Source organism: Canis aureus, chromosome 5 (genome assembly GCF_053574225.1).
Source record: "Canis aureus isolate CA01 chromosome 5, VMU_Caureus_v.1.0, whole genome shotgun sequence".
Taxonomy (NCBI): Eukaryota; Metazoa; Chordata; class Mammalia; order Carnivora; family Canidae; genus Canis; species Canis aureus.
Genome location: NC_135615.1, coordinates 45,605,282 through 45,622,941, shown reverse-complemented (window position 1 = coordinate 45,622,941; position 17,660 = coordinate 45,605,282). Strand labels below are relative to the sequence as shown.

General features: G+C 36.9%; 1 long non-coding RNA gene across 12 annotated transcripts in view; it reads right to left on the bottom strand.

Annotated features, from left to right (window-relative positions):
• Positions 1-17,660, bottom strand: part of LOC144314114 (uncharacterized) — a 445,307-nt gene that overhangs the window by 61,596 nt on the left and 366,051 nt on the right. For 9 of the 12 annotated variants that reach the window (XR_013379789.1, XR_013379794.1, XR_013379795.1 and 6 more), the window contains one exon: positions 2,762-2,886. The exons of the other annotated variants lie outside the window; for them this stretch is intronic. This is a non-coding gene — a long non-coding RNA (uncharacterized LOC144314114). The remainder of the gene's footprint in view (positions 1-2,761; positions 2,887-17,660) is intronic. 12 annotated transcript variants of the gene reach the window in all.

The following is a 17,660-nucleotide window of genomic DNA, read 5'->3' as shown; positions in this document are numbered from 1 at the left end:
TAATGTGAAAAAAACTAAGGTGTGGAACAACTCATAAGGTCTGCTATCCTTTGATTGGAAATCAATGAAAGAAGATCTGTGTTTGCATACATGAGTGTGCTGTTTCTACCCTTGTGAACCTCAGGAAGTATACATACAACTGGTAATACAACTTGCCTCTGGAGAGAGGATCAGGGAAGAGCTAAAGAATAAATAGATGTGAGGTAGAAAATTTGGAAACCGCATTAAAACTTTTATATGCATGTTACTCAGATTTGGTAAGTAGTCATTTACTAGAGGAAATAAAAATTACAGCATCCTGAATAATTTAATGTGGATCAAGCAACAATCTATAGCTTAGAAAAAGTTGATTATACCAGCACTGCCCAGCAGAACTTTCTGCAATGACGGAAAGGTTCTATAATGCTGCATTGACCACCATGGCAACCACAAACCACATGTAGCTATAACTATTAAGCACTTGAAATTGGCTAGTGTAACCAAGGAACTGAATTTCTTCTTTAATTTTCTTTAATTTTAATTTCCACGGCTATATATGGCTAATGGCCAACATATTGCAGTGCAGAGCTTGAGACTAAAATGAAAACACTGAGCTCTAAGTACTAAAATACTAAGCTCTGAAGCCAAAAGCCATCGTTGACATAAACAATTTAGATTGTTTCCACTCTCTGTATAATAGCACAGTCTTTAGCCAGGTAGCTTTGTTTCAAACTCTTCTTTTTTCTTTTAAAAAGCTGACTTATTTATTTAAATAATCTCCACACCCAGCATGGGGCTTGAACTCACAATCGGAGATCAAGAGTCACTGGTTCCGCTGACAGTCCCAGCCAGGCACCCCTCAAACTCTTCTAATCCATAAAGCCTCAGCTGAACCACACATTATCTTTGTAGAAATCAGGAAAAGAGGACGGCTATACAGGCAGATGGCTTGGCCAATGATCACTGGTAGGAGAGGTGAGGCACCCAGACCCGTTCTCTGGGCAGTCACGGTGCCCTGCCCTGGCACGCAGCTCGGTGAGCAGAGCATGAGGTAGGTTCACCATCAACTAATGCCTTTGTGGGTCCTGCTCCTCTCATGCTGTGAAACACCTGTCTGTGATTATACATAGGGGCTCTGCCCATAATCTTTCTCAAAACTGAGGCATGGATGACTATTCAACCAATGAGGACAACCCAGATCAAATCCCTCTTATCACCCCTACTTGTGTTAACCCCTTAAAGTTACAACAGAAACATGACTCCACAATGTGAACTTTATTTCCTCCATAATTAATCTTTTGGTGAGAACCATGGTAATCCCTGCCTCAAGAGACCAGTTTGAAGGTTCCACAAGGTAATTTATGCATAGCACTGAACTACTGTCTAGCCTAGAACGTATGCACAGTAAATCTTAGTACTTCTTCCACATGGATGTGGTGGTTATTATGTTAAAAGGATACTAAATTCATGAGTTTGCCAACTGCCACCTAGGTGCTGAGTGAAGTGTGTACAAATCCCTGCTGACATCACGGGAAGTAGGGCCTGAGAATAACTGGAAGCCAATGGGTGCTCATGTATATGAATGGGGCAGGGGGAGTCCACTGACTTGCATTAACCATGACACAGGTTACAGCTGTACCTTCTGACTTTCCTCGTTTAGTCAGTAACACCAAAAAATTTCCATCAACCCACATGGTGCTTTTGCCTGACATCTGTGCCATGTTTAAATTAATCCCTTTTTAAAGAGGAGGAAATTGAGGCTGAAATTATTTAAGTGATTACCCAAAATCACACAGCTTGGGGCAGAAGCCAGTTCTTGTTACTCTAAGTTGAATATTTGTTTGGCCAACCTCCAGTTGTCTAAAAACAAGAAGCCAGTTTGTCATAATTAATACCACTGATCCAAACAGAGTACGAATTAGGAAGTTTGTCTTTAACTCAATCAGTCACCAAACTCCTCTCATTAGAATTTATTTTGAGACAAAACTTTACCCTCACAGACCTCCTGAACTCACAGTAGAAGAGGTCATAAAACCCACGCTGCTCAATTTACATGAGTGCGAGTGATTCATCCAGAATGAGTCATCATTTCCCTCGTTGGATCTTCTAATGACCAATGTCACACATGAGAAATAACTGGGCAAGCTACAGCTAAGGATTATTTCTTTATAGGAGAAATGGGAGACAAAACAAGTTTCTTAAAGGACAGATCCTTGGACCTCTCATTCAAATGCAAGGAAAGAAAGATGTATCTTTTGATATATTCCATTAAGTCCCACTGTCCCAAATAAAGCCACCAACACAGCACATCCACTGTTTGTTAATGCATATATAAATTATTATTTTGGTCTTTTTTGACTCAAACAAGAGAACTAAGAAGGTTGTCTAATCTATTTCAGGTCCTAAATTAAATATAACCAATTTAAAATTAATCAACGCAGAATTTATAAATAAAACAAGACTCAGTTGAGCTGGTAACACTTCCTCTCTGTCTCCCACTCTCTAAAGTGTTGAAAGCTAACCTTTAGGCCTAAAAATAGGGCAGGCTTGCTGAGTCACTAATAAATTTCAGCTCTACACCTCATAAAAAGACAAAATGCTCTACAACAATACTCAGGCTTCCTGAGTCCACACTCTTGTGAAACTAGACTCAAATGCCATGATGGTTCCAGAAAACTATTCCTGGCACATTGGAACAATGTCAGTGCCTTCAAGGCTCCCACTCACTTTGGCACAGAGAGGGGACTTTCCTCCTTATAGAAGTAGAAATGAGGTTGCTTACCTTAGCTCCATCAGTCACCATATCCCCCTTTTTAGTGATTTATTCTTATGGTTACTCAGAAATTCAGACTCAGGAAGTCTGGAAGGGACCCAGAAGTCAGAAAATCCAGGTTCCTAATCATATACCTGAAAATAACAAATTCAGGACTGTCAACAACAGTCTCATATATAACTAGTAAAGTTTCCTTTTAACTGTCCCAGGTGTATTTATCCTATAATTTCTCAACAGCATGGCAATATGAAATCCAGTAAATAATATAAAGTGGCATTATATTGCATGCATTCATTCATTTAAAAAATATTCAGCTCATTTGTGCAAGCTCTTGTTCTAGGTGCTGAGTATACAATAAGGAACACAATTGACATGCTTTCTGCCTTCTCAGGACTTAGTTTAGTGGGTCACACAAAAAATAAAAAAGGCAATTATTATTGTGTGATATTTATGTATGAGAGAAGTACAAGAGTGTTACAGAAAAACATGGGCAGGGAAATCATTAGAAAGGAGGAAGCAAAATCCCTAACCTTGATTTGGACATGAAGGAGAGCTTTCTAGAGAAAGCAATATCTAAACTATGACCTGAATGATGAGCTAAGAGTAATCTATTAATGGGGATGAGGGCAAAACAGAAGAGTTTCCCAAGCAAATTCAAAGACCTAGAAGTGAAATAAAACATATTGGATAAACCAAAGTCCATTCAGTCTAGCAGGAGACCGGATAGGCCAGGATAGCATGGAAAACCATCGGGTTAGAGAAGCAAGCAAGAATCAGATTATAAAATATAGTTATGAGCTGCATTAAAGAGTTTGGACTTTTGTCTAAGAGCTTTTAACAGAGAATTTTAACATCTAAGAAAGATCATTGAGATTACATTATGTGTGGGGAAAGAATTAGAAGAGACAAGATTTAAAGCAAGGATACCAGTTATGGAAGGGCAGCTCAGACATCCAGGAAAGTAATGCGGTCATCTGAATTAAAAGGGAATGCATTGGGAATGCATTGACAAGTACTTATGCACTTGAACAGAGAGAACTGTGTTTTTACCAGGGCAAACAAGAGTGTACCCAAGGACTTATTCCTCTCTTGCCCCATGGCCCATAAATTTGGGAGATCACAGACCAATCCATCAACAAGGCTCCCAGGATAAACCACTCAACCTCCAATGCTGTCAGGTTGGAGTCTTCTGAATTTATGAGATGAAGCCTAAAGAAGCCTTCCTCTCTCACTAGCATTCATCCTACAGTTATTTCCTGAGGGTCTGCTCTATTTCAAGCATTAATCCAGGTCTTTGGAATAGAAGTAAAAAGGACACAGTATCCACACTTAAAGATACCTGTATTATAGACAAGACAGATCTGTAAACAGGTAATTATAAAACAATGTCGTAAGTGAAGTGATAGTTGCTCTGACCGAGAATATGGAAACACATAATCCAACTAAGGAAATCATTAAAGTCTTCGTGGGTGGCTTCACTGAATGCTTCCAGGGCTGATTCATAAAAAAAAAAAAAAAAAAAAAAAAAAGTTTAAAAATAAAAAATAATAAAAAAGTAGGAATAGACAGAAGAAAAGGGGAGGAAGGAAAAATGGCATCAAAGATATAAGGCATGAAAGTAAAGAATAGCATGGCAACTGCACAAGGAATATAAGCAATAGAGTACAAATGAAGCAAGAAATGAGAAACAGAGTTTTGTAGGATAAAGCTCAGGAAGTTCATAGGGAGGGCCTACTGGGCTATGGTAAGAAGCTGAGATTTTTATCCACTGGAAAATGGGGAGTCATTGAAAATAACAACAAGAACAAAAAACAAAAGAATCAGATTTATATTTCAGGTACTCATATTGTGGTATCTCTACAGACAGTGTCATTGGATGGAGCATATCTAAAGGCAAGGATGGAGGGTAGGAGGCTCTTCAAGTAGCCAGAAAGAGAAATGACAACAGTCCAACCAAGGCTGGTAACAATAAGGATGGAGAGCAAAATGAATGAGAGAACTGCCTAGAATAAAATATCAGCAAAATTTTGTAATGCATTAGATTGGAGTTGGTAAAATCACAGGAGAAAACAAAGGGCAATTAGTTTCTAACTATGTACAATTGAGATAGACAATACTGTAGACGTATTATTTTGCATACTGAGTTAGAATAGTCTAGGTAGCATATAAATGGAGAGATAGCATGTTGATTATATATATGAGTCCAGATCATCAACGTGATAGAGAATTTGCAGTTATTAGCATATGAGTGGCATTAAAAATCTTAAGAACAAATGGAAGCATCTATTGCTCTTTTATCAATTGGACCAAATACATATTAAGGGCTTTGTATGCATATAGTATCATTACATAGAGTGAGAAGAACTGAGAAGAACTGGGACAGGAACAGAGGAACACTGATAGCTAACAAGACTAACATTCAAGAAGTGAAAGAAGGCAGAGAATTCTGCAAATGAAACAGCGGAGAAACCATCAGGGCATTTTCAAGGAGAGACAAGGGCGTGGATATTACAGAGGTCAAGAGAGCAAAGATCAAGATCAGTAATTCCAGTAAAATAAGAACTAAAAATGATCTTTTACTTGACACTGTGAAACTTTTAGATGCTGCAGGTGAGAGAATTAACACAAGAGCAGTCATTGGCAGAAATAGGCCAGTCAGGCAGCCCGGTTGGCTCAGTGGTTTTGCACTGCCTTCAGCCCAAGGCCTGATCCTGGAGATCTGGGATCGAGTCCCACGTCGGGCTCCCTGCATGGAGCCTGCTTCTCCCTCTGCCTGTGTCTCTGCCTCTCTCTCTCTCTCTCTCTGTCTGTCTCTCATGAATAAATAAAATCTTTAAACAAGAAAGTATGAAAGAAAAGAAAGAAAGAAAGAAAGAAAGAAAGAAAGAAAGAAAGAAAGAAAGAAAGAAAGAAAGAAATAGGCCAGTCAAATCAGCCTCCAATGTACACCAATGGCTAATTACCTTAGAGCTCCCAGATGCTGGCCCCTGGTCTGCTACAACTACAACAAAGTATATTGGGTCATAAGCATTAGTTGTTACATGCCTTCTTCAGAAAGGTAAGTGTTTGAAGTAGATAAATGTTGATACTGCTTAAAACTATGCTTAAAAGATTCTATGATTGTTAAAATGCATAATCTTCCCAGATCTGTCCTGTTACAAATCAAAGCAACCTCATTCTCCTCATTATTGAATCTAGTTGATGCAGGAGAAAGAATGGGAAAATAAGTTCAGATACCAACAGAATCTACAGAATTTATTCCTGCACTTTTAATAGCAAAAAGGGAGGAGTATGGATGGCAAGGGATACCAGCCCTATCTCAACAATTTTGTCTGAATCTGTTCAGTTCTTATGTTTGGAGAGAGTTTGTAGGATGAGAAATATCTATGTCATATTATGCCTTAAGTGTTCTCTTATACAACGCAAGAACTTAAATGAATAATTTTATTTGTCCTTTGAAGCCAGTCAAAATGAAGGAACTCTCCAAGGTAATGTTGAAGAAAAAGACACTCTCCTATAACATGGCAAGAGCACTGAACCAAGAGTAAAGAAAACAAGTCCTCGGCCAGTACTAACCTGTCTAGTAGTCTTAGGTAATCCATTTAACCCTCTGGATCTTAGATTTCTCATCTACAGATTCTGGTTGGACTAGATAACCTCTCAATCCTTCCATTAGTCATATGATTACAGGTGTGATTACACATTATGATATTCAAATCCATTATCTCATAGGACACCTCAAGGACTCCAGGAAGGCATGTGGCCTACTCTTATTTTGGAAAGTTTTGTAGTCCTTCAAGATAGGAAAGCAAAGACTAGGAACTTTTGTTTTCCTGCAAGATGAGAAAACTCATTTATAAATCTGAGCCAACACATGTCAGTCTCATAGTAAAGGGTCTCCTAGGAATTGACTTCATCTGGAAAATTAAAGATCCCCTGAGGAACACAGAACCTTTATCAAAAGTTTTGTTCTGAAATACCTAAGTCACTGTCATACTGTTTGAAATGCGTATCTCATTAAATCACAAAACCTGAGTTGGGCCTGAGAGAGATTTTCATGAGTGGAATTGCAATGTTCTGATAGCCCTTTGTTAGGAGACCTCAGAGAGTTTCAAATAATTAAAGCATTTACACTTCAGAAGCAGGAAATAGACTGAAAGACTTTCAAATATATCTTGTTTTCGCAGTCTTATCAGAAGGTTGACACAAAGCAGTGGAAGAACAAAAAGAGATAATTACCTAGAAACATTTGGACATAAAATTAAGGAACCCAATCATTCAGCATCTGGAAATTCTATTTTAAATTTTAATTTTCATGTACAAGTAACACCAGTGCATTTTAAAATACTGAGAAATAGAAGGGGGCACTTTTTATCTCCCTTTTGCCCTTTCCCAAAAATCAGACAAATAACATGAAGGAGGGAATAGAAGAGGACAGAAAAGACTGTCATTTACTTGAAAAACATACCAAGGATGCATATAAGAGATACCATTTATGAAACACATCTTGTACCTGGAACTGGAAAACCCAATCATAACCCTTTCTAGATACAACCTAAAATAGTTCTAAGATCAAGTAAGCTTAGTCCATAATCTCCTCAGGCCTTCAGTGACTACCCAAAATATAAGTATTTGTTAAATATTATAGGGAGACCTACATATCAGAGGGGAAAGAGACAGAAGAATAAACATTAATATGAGCTATTCAAATTAGTATGAGGAAATGGATCACTTTATGAAGGCTGTTGGAAAGAAATATCTGTAATACTATAAGTTTTACTTTCTTTTTTTTTTCGTTTATTTATTTGAGAGAGAGAAAGAGTAGAGGAGGAACACAAGAACAGGGGAGACTCCCCTCGAGCCCAAGGTGGGGCTCAATCTCAAGACTCTGAGATCATGACCTGAGCTAAAATCAAGAGTCAGATACTCAACCGACTGAGCAATCCAAACCAAACGTTGGCAATCTTCTCATTATGTTCACAAACTGCTTTCCTACCTCATTTCTTTTGGAATTCTCCTATCATATCCTATCCCTCCCCATACTCCAACCACACAAAATTCCTTATTATTTTTCATTTCAGTCTAAGTGTCTGAAAAGGCCTTTACAACAGGGGATGTGAGAGGGGGCAGATGATTCAGCAGGATCCACAGGAGGCTGGGTAGGTATGTAGCAAAGTAGGACTAGGAAAGCAAAGAATCTCTAACAGGATGCAGTCCCCAGCAAGTAACCTTCCAAAGGTAACCGTTGCTCAGTTCCAGTGAGAATTTGGGAGAGAATATAAAACACAACTCAGGGTTATCACATTTGAAAAGTAGGGGGCTGGAGTATTTATTCTCCAGCCCCAACCATCATTGGTTGAAGGATGTTCCCAAAGGCATGAATTCCACTTGCTGGGTGGCCAGGTCAAGGGAAAGTCTTCAAGTAAATGTGCTTAGGAAAGCATAGAAAATGAGCTTATGTACTGACCTTTGGGTGCTGAGAGGATATGAATGGGCAAAGGCAATGTGATGCATTTCTCAAAAACACTACATACATTACAACTCTCATACCAATGTACATGCTGTTCCTTCTGCCTAAAGTATTGACATATTCTTCATTTTCCTCCTCCATCATTAAACACTAAGTGATTTATTTTTCAAAATTCAGTCTAAATGCCAAATCATTTTGTGACGTCAAGGTCATTTAACAGTTTTGCTCTATGGAAAAAGAATATAATAGCTAACATTCACTCAGTGCTTTTGAAGTACTTCAGCACCTTGGGAGGGGTGTACTACTAATACTTCCATTGTTCTGTGAAAAAACAAAGTAATGGTGCCTGAGATTTCAAAGATACCAGGTAATAGAGCCATAATTCAACTCAAGGTAGTCTGTTTCTAGAACTCATGATCTAAGACGCAATACCCCCGGAGACATAGAAGATGTAGCCAGCTGCCCTCAGAAAGTTTAGCATCTAGTTGGAAATATAGGTTATTCACATATAAAGATAAGGTGTATCTTTAACAAATGACAAATCAGTAAAATGCATACCAAGTGTTCTTTTGTACACCTCAGGAAAAAAAGATTGGAAGGAATGAACCAGAAAACAACAGTCTGAGATAAAGAGGTAGAAAATGTAAAAGAGAAATTAGGGGCAGAAATAAGAAACACTAACATGCAACAACCAGAAGTTGTGTAAAACAGAAAGCATTGGAAAAGGCACCACTCAAGCACAAAATGGTGGTTAATTTCATAAAATTGATTAAAGGCATATTTCTCTGATGAAGAAGCAAATTGGGTGCCAATAAAAAGAAAGAAATATAAATCCACACTCAGACACGTCTGCAGTAAAACTGGAGAACACCAAAGATGAAGAGATTTTTTTAAATAATCCGAGATCAAAGGCAGATTAAAAGGAACAAGAAGTAGACTGACAGCAGGCTTCCCAAGAACAATCACAGAAGTCAAAAGGCAAAGGGATATTTCAAAGTGCTGAGAGAAAATAACTGTCAATTTAAAATTAACTGCTCAGCTTAATTGTCATTTAGGGACACAGAAATACTTAAAAAAAGAAAGACAACACTAAACACTAAGTGGCCCTCTGTGAAAGAAATATTAAAAGTACAAAAATATTTTTTTAAGTTTTCTTTATTTAAGTAATCTCTACACCCAATGTGGGGCATGAACTCACATCCCCAAGATCAACAGTCAGGCATTCTGCTGACTGAGTCAGCCAGGCACCCCAAAAGTATGAAATGTTTTTAAAGAAATTTAAAGGAAATTTAACACAGAAAGAAGGTGTGAATGAGGAAGTTAGCAAACATTTTAACAAATCTAAGCATGTGCTTAAACCACATAAAAATTAACATGGCAACTAATTTGGGGAATTAAATATTTGGTGATACCAAAATACTTGACAACATATAAGACAGAAGTTGTGAGAATGGTTAAGATATTCTAAATCTGACGAATTCAGAAAAGCTATTGATTACTTCCAAGAAATTGCAACAGAAAACTTTCAAACTGTTGTGTGCATAGAAGGAAGGGAAGGAGGGACGCTCGGATGGCTCAGTGGTTAAGAGTCTGCCTTTGGCTCAGGTTGGGATCCTGGGATTCTGGAATCCTGGGATAGAGTTCCCCATCAGGCTACCCGTGGGGAGCCTGCTTCTCCCTCTGCCTATGTCTCTGCCTCTCACTCTGTGTCCCTCATGAATAAATAAAGAAAATCTTAAAAAAAAAAAAAAAAAAAAAGAAGGGAAGGAATAAAGGAAATTCAGTGACTCCAATAAAATGTTGGAGAGGGAAAATCAAAAAGCCAATAAAATCTATAGAACAAATAAGATATTATAAGTAATGACAACTTACAGTTACATGAAGCTTCTGTGTGCTAAGCACTGCTCTCAGTGTTTTACAAGTATCAATCCTTTATTCCTCCCAACAATCCCATCAAGTAAGTCAACCAATAATAAACCCTCATGTCACTGAGGAAAAAGGTGAAGCAGAGGAAGGTTAAGCAATTTGTTCAGCAGCTAGAGCTATGAAGTACTAGAGACTGAGTAAAAAGACACAAAGTATACACCAAAGTTTGCACTAGTAACTAAAATGTTTTGTTGCTTCCAGGAATGAATCCAAGCATGTTAGTAATTGCAATAGGTGAACTGCATTAAACCCCCAAAATAACAACAAATTCTCAGGCTATATTGTCTTTTTAAAAGGTCAATGAGATCAAAAGCTAGATGTTTGTAAGTATAACAAACACACCTCAGTCAAGACTCTTCATGAAAAAGAGAAAGGATAAAGAAAATGAAAATAAAGAAAATAAACAAGACAAACCTCAGATCACTATTAAAATGTACAAGTTTCAGCAAGGTTGCCAAATGGATAAAAAAAAATCAAAATCAATATAAAAAAACTATTGCTTTCATCCCAATATAATCCTGCAGGTGATTTAAAATATACTTTAAAAAAATACTATTTCTAATCACCCTCTAAACTGAAATGTCTAGGAATTAAATAATATACATTAATTTTTAAGAATAAAATGTAGAAATTTAAAAGACATCCAAGACAACTTTACCATATGAAGAGACACACAGTCCTTTGGATGGGGAGACTCGGTAAGGTAAAGATGACAACTATGCCCAAAGTAATCACTGATTTAATTAAATGCCTATAAAAATAAGTGGAATATTTTGGTGAAAAATTGCCAGCAATTGTAAAAATCATTTGAAAGGACAAGAATACTCAAGACAACTTTGAAAAGAAAGACTCATTTCATCATATAGCAAGGTTAATTAAACAGTATTAAGAATAGTAATAATAATAATGGAACTGTAGAACATAGGCTCCAGTCCTAATTTAGCCACAAAAGAATTTATGTGTCTTTGGATAATGTATTTAATTATCTTGGACCTTGGTTTCTCCATGTACCCCACATGAAACAGTCTAGATGCCCTTGCAGACACTAGAACTTCCCTGACTGTTCAACATAAAACATCCCCTCTACAGTAACTTACTTTGACATAGCCTTGTTTGGGAGAGGTTTTTTTTATGCGCACTTGCTGTCTTTGAAATATTAGCAGTCATAAAATTATTGTCTCTCGCCCACCCAACCAAAAATAAAAATAAAGATGACATATAAACAAAATAAGCTTGAGAAAAACTATTAAAATATTTGTCTAACAAACCCCGAAGGGCATATGCATGGCTTAGAGTTTGAACTTTCCCTTCAAACAAGGTACAGAACAGAACATTGATCACTATCCCCAGGCCTATCACACAACTTCCAACTACAAAAGACCATATTCACTCCATCAAAATTATTCCATATGGAATTGCCTAAAAAACTGTTAAGATGAAAAAAGTTTATTGTTCAGAAATGTGAAAGAGAGCTGGGTTCAAACCCCAGCTCGCCTAGGTACCAGGTGAGCCAACATACATATCACTTATCTTAACCTTACTTCCTTGTCTATCAAATGTGGTCAATAGCAACCATTTCTTAAGGCTAATATGACAATTACATAAGATTACAAATTTATTATTGTAAAGACTTTAAGTTTTTTTTTTTTATTTTTATTTATTTATTTTTTTTTTTTATGATAGTCACAGAGAGAGAGAGAGAGAGAGGCAGAGACACAAGCAGAGGGAGAAGCAGGCTCCATGCACCGGGATCCCGACGTGGGACTCGATCCTGGGTCTCCAGGATCGCGCCCTGGGCCAAAGGCAGGCGCCAAACCGCTGCGCCACCCAGGGATCCCCTTGTAAAGACTTTAAAATAGCACTTGAAATCTCTTGGGTGCCAAATAAACTGTCTTCTTTCCAAGAAACAACAGGCAGAAACTGGTAGAACCAAAAGTAACTAATCTCAAAATAATAGGCAACACTAATATCATGGGTTTTAGAAATAACCACAACAGGGAAGAAGAAAGAAAGAGGATCCTGACTAGGAATTTTAATTATAAATACAGCCTTCTACTTCCCATAGCCCAGTGCTTGACAGGCATGGACATGTTTGTGGACTGGGGTACAGAGGAAGATATTTAAGGGTGAAGCAGTTGGTACACACACAAATTGTACTACAGGATGAAAGCCTTTAAGCATTCCCAATAATTTCTAGGGGTTGAGTACAATGTGATCGTCTGCAGAATGGTAGTAAAAGGATAGTTTTGTCACTGTGCACAGCTCTTTATTTTCAGCGAGAAAAGTGAAATAGGATTAGCAATGCAGGAGAATGCTTTGCTTTAGTATTTTAGACAGTCTTGTTTGCTCTATCATCAGAGTATAAATAAGTCAAAATGAATTCCATGTCCTGTGGATGAAATGAAATGGAGTCTCTAGGCTAATTTTCTCCAATATGAAGAGAGAACATCCTGTGATTGAAGGCTGTTGTCAATTTTCACAGATCCAACAATAATGTATTGAGTGCTAAGTCAGATGCTACTAAACTCTCATGTTGTATCACTTTATGTCCAGTTCTACCAGATGTATCAATTGGTCTAACTTATAAAGTTCTAACAGATACATCAATTAATTCTAGTCTCAGCTTTTTTTGAAGTTTACCTTCTCTATAATTCATTTTTTCAACCAACCAATTCTCGAAATCTCATATGCCACAAACTCAGATATTTATCTTCACAACTCAGTAAGGCTACCTGTCTCTCCCTGGGTTCTCCTACTCAAGTCTGTAGTTTGGACAATGCCCTGAGACGGAAAGTCTGGATAATCACAGAGTCAAACACTGCACTAGACATTAGAAGTCCAAGAAGGGGCAACAGGGATAGGCAGGTCTTTGCCCCATGGGGATTATATGTTAGTGGGGAAAAGAGAAAAAATAGATAAATTTATAAGTTACCAAAAGAAAACGATAAATTTCATGCAGGAAACAATGATATGTATATTCAACAATGATATATAAGAATGGATTAGGGTGACTTCCTTAGATGGGATGATCAGGGAATATAGCTCAGAGAAGGTAGTCTATAAACTGCAACTCTAAGGATAAGGAAGTACAGTATCGAGTATTGAAAAAATGCACTTTAGAAAGCAATTCATATGCAAAGGTCTTAAGATGACAAATAGCCTATGAATTACTACAAGGAGAACTGTATGGTCAGAACACCTTGAACAATGGTGATAATGGTGAGGCATTGGACTGGTATGATAGACTAGAGTTAGGTCTTTGCAGATTGCATTAAGGAGCTTGAACTTTATTCTGAGCGCAAAGGAAGACATTGAAAGTTTTAAATAGGATAATGATAGTATTCAATTTACATTCTAGAGAAGGTCACTCTTGCTGTTGTATGGAGAATGAATAAGAAGAGCAAAATTGGAAGATAGCAAATTGGTATAGAGGTTATTATAATAATGAGATGAGAGGTAATAATCCAAGTTGTTATCAGGCAAGATGATAAGAATTAGAGGGATATGAGAGAGGCATATCTCAGAAACAAAACTGATAGGATTGTTAATGAGCTGAATATGGTATGTGAAAGAAAAGGTGGAATTGATAGGACTTCCACGTTCCTGACTTGAATAATCTGGTAGAAGTTGGTGTCACTTAGTGAACAGTGAAGACACGAGAAATGATACTTTGAGTGAGGCTATGCTAAGGGTTCTGTTTGGGAGAATGTGAAGTTTGGGATATCTATTAAAGATCCAAGGAGAAACATGAATTAGCCAGTTGTATATGTACAACTAGAATTAAGAGATAAATTCCAAATTTCTAACCTTAATAACTAATTTTGCTCCAGTAAAAAAAAAAAAAAAATGCAATTATTGACTTCTACTTCTGGCTTTAAGTGAGTACTAGTGGCTGGAATCACCATCTTATGATAAACTATCAACTATGCAAAAAGTATTTTTGGACCCTAGAAAGAGATAGCCCAGGACTTAGATAACTGAGAGAAGAAGGAAAAAATTAGATGAACTCTATTATCACCCACCTGGAGGCCAATTCCTGACTGTAACCCAGAGGGAGAATCTAAACAGAGACAGTGGTCTTATTCAATTGAAATGGATATGTGAGTTCAGGAAAGATGAAGTTTCTAGAGTCAGGGAGAGACAATTTCTGAGAACAGAAAGCAATATACAGAAAGAGGCTCAAAAGTTTGAATGGGAGTTCTCTTGACTCTTTGGCTGAGTATCAGCCATTACATGTTATGTGCAAAAACAATTTCTGAGAAAAGAATGAACACCAGGAGAACTATAGCAGAATTCTTAGTGGTCAATAGTACTGGAAATTGTTTAGCTTTGCTCCATCCAAAGTAGAGAGGCCTCACTGAATAAACATGGCAATCAGTAGACACAAAAAAAGTCCACACTCTTCAAGTAGGGATGAATCTCTTATAGAATAAAGGCCACTGTAGTCCAACTCTTAGAGATCTTAAAAATAAGTTCCAAAAAAAAAAAAAATCAAACTAATCTGTAATAACTTTCCACAAGAAACATGTTTAATACTCTTTAAAGATAAGTAACAATAATGAGCAATCAGTAATGTAAAATTCACAATGCCAGGCATTCAAAAAAAAAAAAAAAAGAGGAAGGAAGGAAAAAAAAAAGAAAGAAAGAAAGAAAGAAAGAAAGAAAGAAAGAAAGAAAGAAAGAAAGAAATGCTAGAATTCAAAGAAGCAGGAAAATATAGTCCATAACCAGGAGAAAAATCAGGCAAAAGAAAGAGGCCAGATGAGAAAATTAATAGGTAAGGACGTTAAAACCGTGATTATAAATGTTACACACAAAGATGTCAAAGATAACATGAACATAATGAGCAAAGAAATAGATATAAAGAAGAACAAAATATAACTTCTTGAGATAAAAATTTACACTAATATTTAATAGTAGATTAGATTCTGTGAAAGAAAATATCAATAAACTTGAAGACAATAAAAAAACTATCCAAAATGAAGCATACAAGGAGAAAAGTACTAAAAGAAAAACATAAAATGAACAGAGTTCACAACCAGTATGATAGCACCAAGTGGCCTAACATATTGGAGTTCCAGAAGGAAAAAAAATGTGGCAAGGGAGTACAATTAGAACAGGAAAAATGAATGAAGATATTTGAAGGAATGATGGCCTAATGATCCATATCTGATGACAACTATAAACCTGTAGATCCAAAAAGCTCAATAAAACTCAAGCAAGATAAACACACACGTATGTGTACATATACACATATGCAAAAATATACACACACCCCTATGCACTTCATAATATTGTTAAAATATAGGAAGAGAGAATTTTTAATTATTCAAAGAAAAAAATACATACTCATCAGAGAAACAAAGATAAAATTTAGTCTAGATTTATTATTCAAAACTATATTTGGGGTAAAAGACCAAAAACAATAAACAACAGAATAGCATCTTTATGCAGGGAGCAGGAAATAATTGTCAGCCTGAAATTCTTTCTCTAGTGAAAATATCTTTCCAACTAAAAGTCAATTGGAAATTGTTTCAGGCTAACTGAATTTGTAAACAAATTTTACTACAAGGAATCTTAAAGGAAATTCTTTAAACAAAAAGAAAAAAATAAACAACAGATAGAACACATAGAAAACAAACAGTAAGATGGTTTATACACTAGATCCATGAGCAACGCAGGGATTGGGGTACTACCCCTGCTTCCAGGTAGTCAAATATCCTCCTATAACTCTCTCTCTTTTTTTTTAAAGACTTTATTTATTCATGAGAGACACACACACAGAGAGAGAAAGGCAGAGACACAGGCAGAGGGAGAAGCAGGCTCCATGTAGGAAGCCCGATGAGGGACTCGACCCTGGGACTCAAGGACCACGCTCTGGGCCAAAGGCAGGTGCTAAACCACTGAGCCACCCAGGAATCTCTCTTTTTTTTCTTTAAGCAGGCTCCATGCCCAGTTGGATCCTAACGTGGGGCTCAAACTCACAACTCTGAGATCAAGACCTAAGCTGAGATAAAAAGTCACATGGGCAAACTAGATATTTAGTCCCTATTTCAAACATCCTCCAAGATCTCAGCCTCCATTACCCAAAGCCTTTCACTGATATTTTACCCTGTTTTTCTTTTCATCTCATTCTTTTGATTCCATTCTCATAGGGACTCTCAAGGTAAAAGTCCTTTGATCCACATAATGTTTACCTAGTTTCAAAAGAAGTTCAGGCTTTTAGACTGGGAATTAGCCTGGGTGTCAGACTGGGGATTTCCCCCACACACACCCCAACGTTAATACAACTTCGAGAAGACAAAGAACATTTCACATTTCTTTAATTCTTAAGATCCTATATCGGATACAAGCTATTTCTACGAAGCAGACTATTCTATTGTGGCTCTCTGAGGTTATACACTAGGCTTCCTCAGATACATGACAAGGCAGCCTAAACCAATGAGTACTGGAATCAGTACAACTGACAGTTAAATCCATCAATCAATTGTACTTTTTCTTTTTTTTTCTTTTTTTTTTTTTTTTTTGAATTCCAGGCCTTTCGATTCCGTTCTTTGGACTCTTTCAGAGTCTTCCCTTGCTATTTTAGTCAGTCAGGGGGAGGAAAAAATGTTGAATTCTAAAATGGTATACCGTCTTTTTGCCTTTCTTAGAGGCATACAAAAAAAATAATTTTTCAATACAATAAATTATATAATTATGATAAATATAATAATTTTCCATAATAATATCATTCCTGTTGTCCATAGCAAACCTATAATGGAAAGAGTGGATGTCTATGCTACTACCTCGAAAGAATTGCCAAGAAGGCAAGATCTGTGGTCTCTGCGCCTAATAATATAAGATCGACATGTTTAGCATTAACTAAACTATGTAAAAAACAATCTGCTGTGGTTAATTTTTAAGGTAATAGGCTTGTCTTAAAAAGCTATCACTTCAAGGAAATAAGGATCAAACAAATGTATCCATGTAAGTCACTCAATGAAAATTTCCTATGATTTCTAAAGAAGGAAAAATAAAATGAGTATCTTGGAGAAATGAGCAGTGGCGCATCTCATTAGTTACTGCAATTTTACATTAAGTGGGCTTTACTTATCTCTTTTCCAGATTAAATCTCTGATATGCTATAGTCATCAATCTATAAAATGACAGTAGGGCAGCCCTGGTGGCTCAGTGGTTTAGTGCCGCCTTCAGCCCAGGGCATGATCCTGGAGACCCTAGATCGAGTCCCACATCGGGCTCCCAGCATGGAGCCTGTTTCTCCTTCTGCGTGTGTCTCTGTCTCTGTCTCTCTCTCTCTATCTCTCTGATGAATAAATAAATAAAGTCTTTAAAAAATGACAGTATCCCCTCTAAAAGCTAGGGCAGCAAAACTTTGATGTTTCTCATAATGGAGTCAGAACAATCTCTCAAATTCATATTATTCTGTGCATTGGTCCCAAAACAGTGCTAATTTTTGTTCTCGAATTCTGCAAGAAAACATCTCCTCTCGCTTTTATTTGCAGCCTCTTC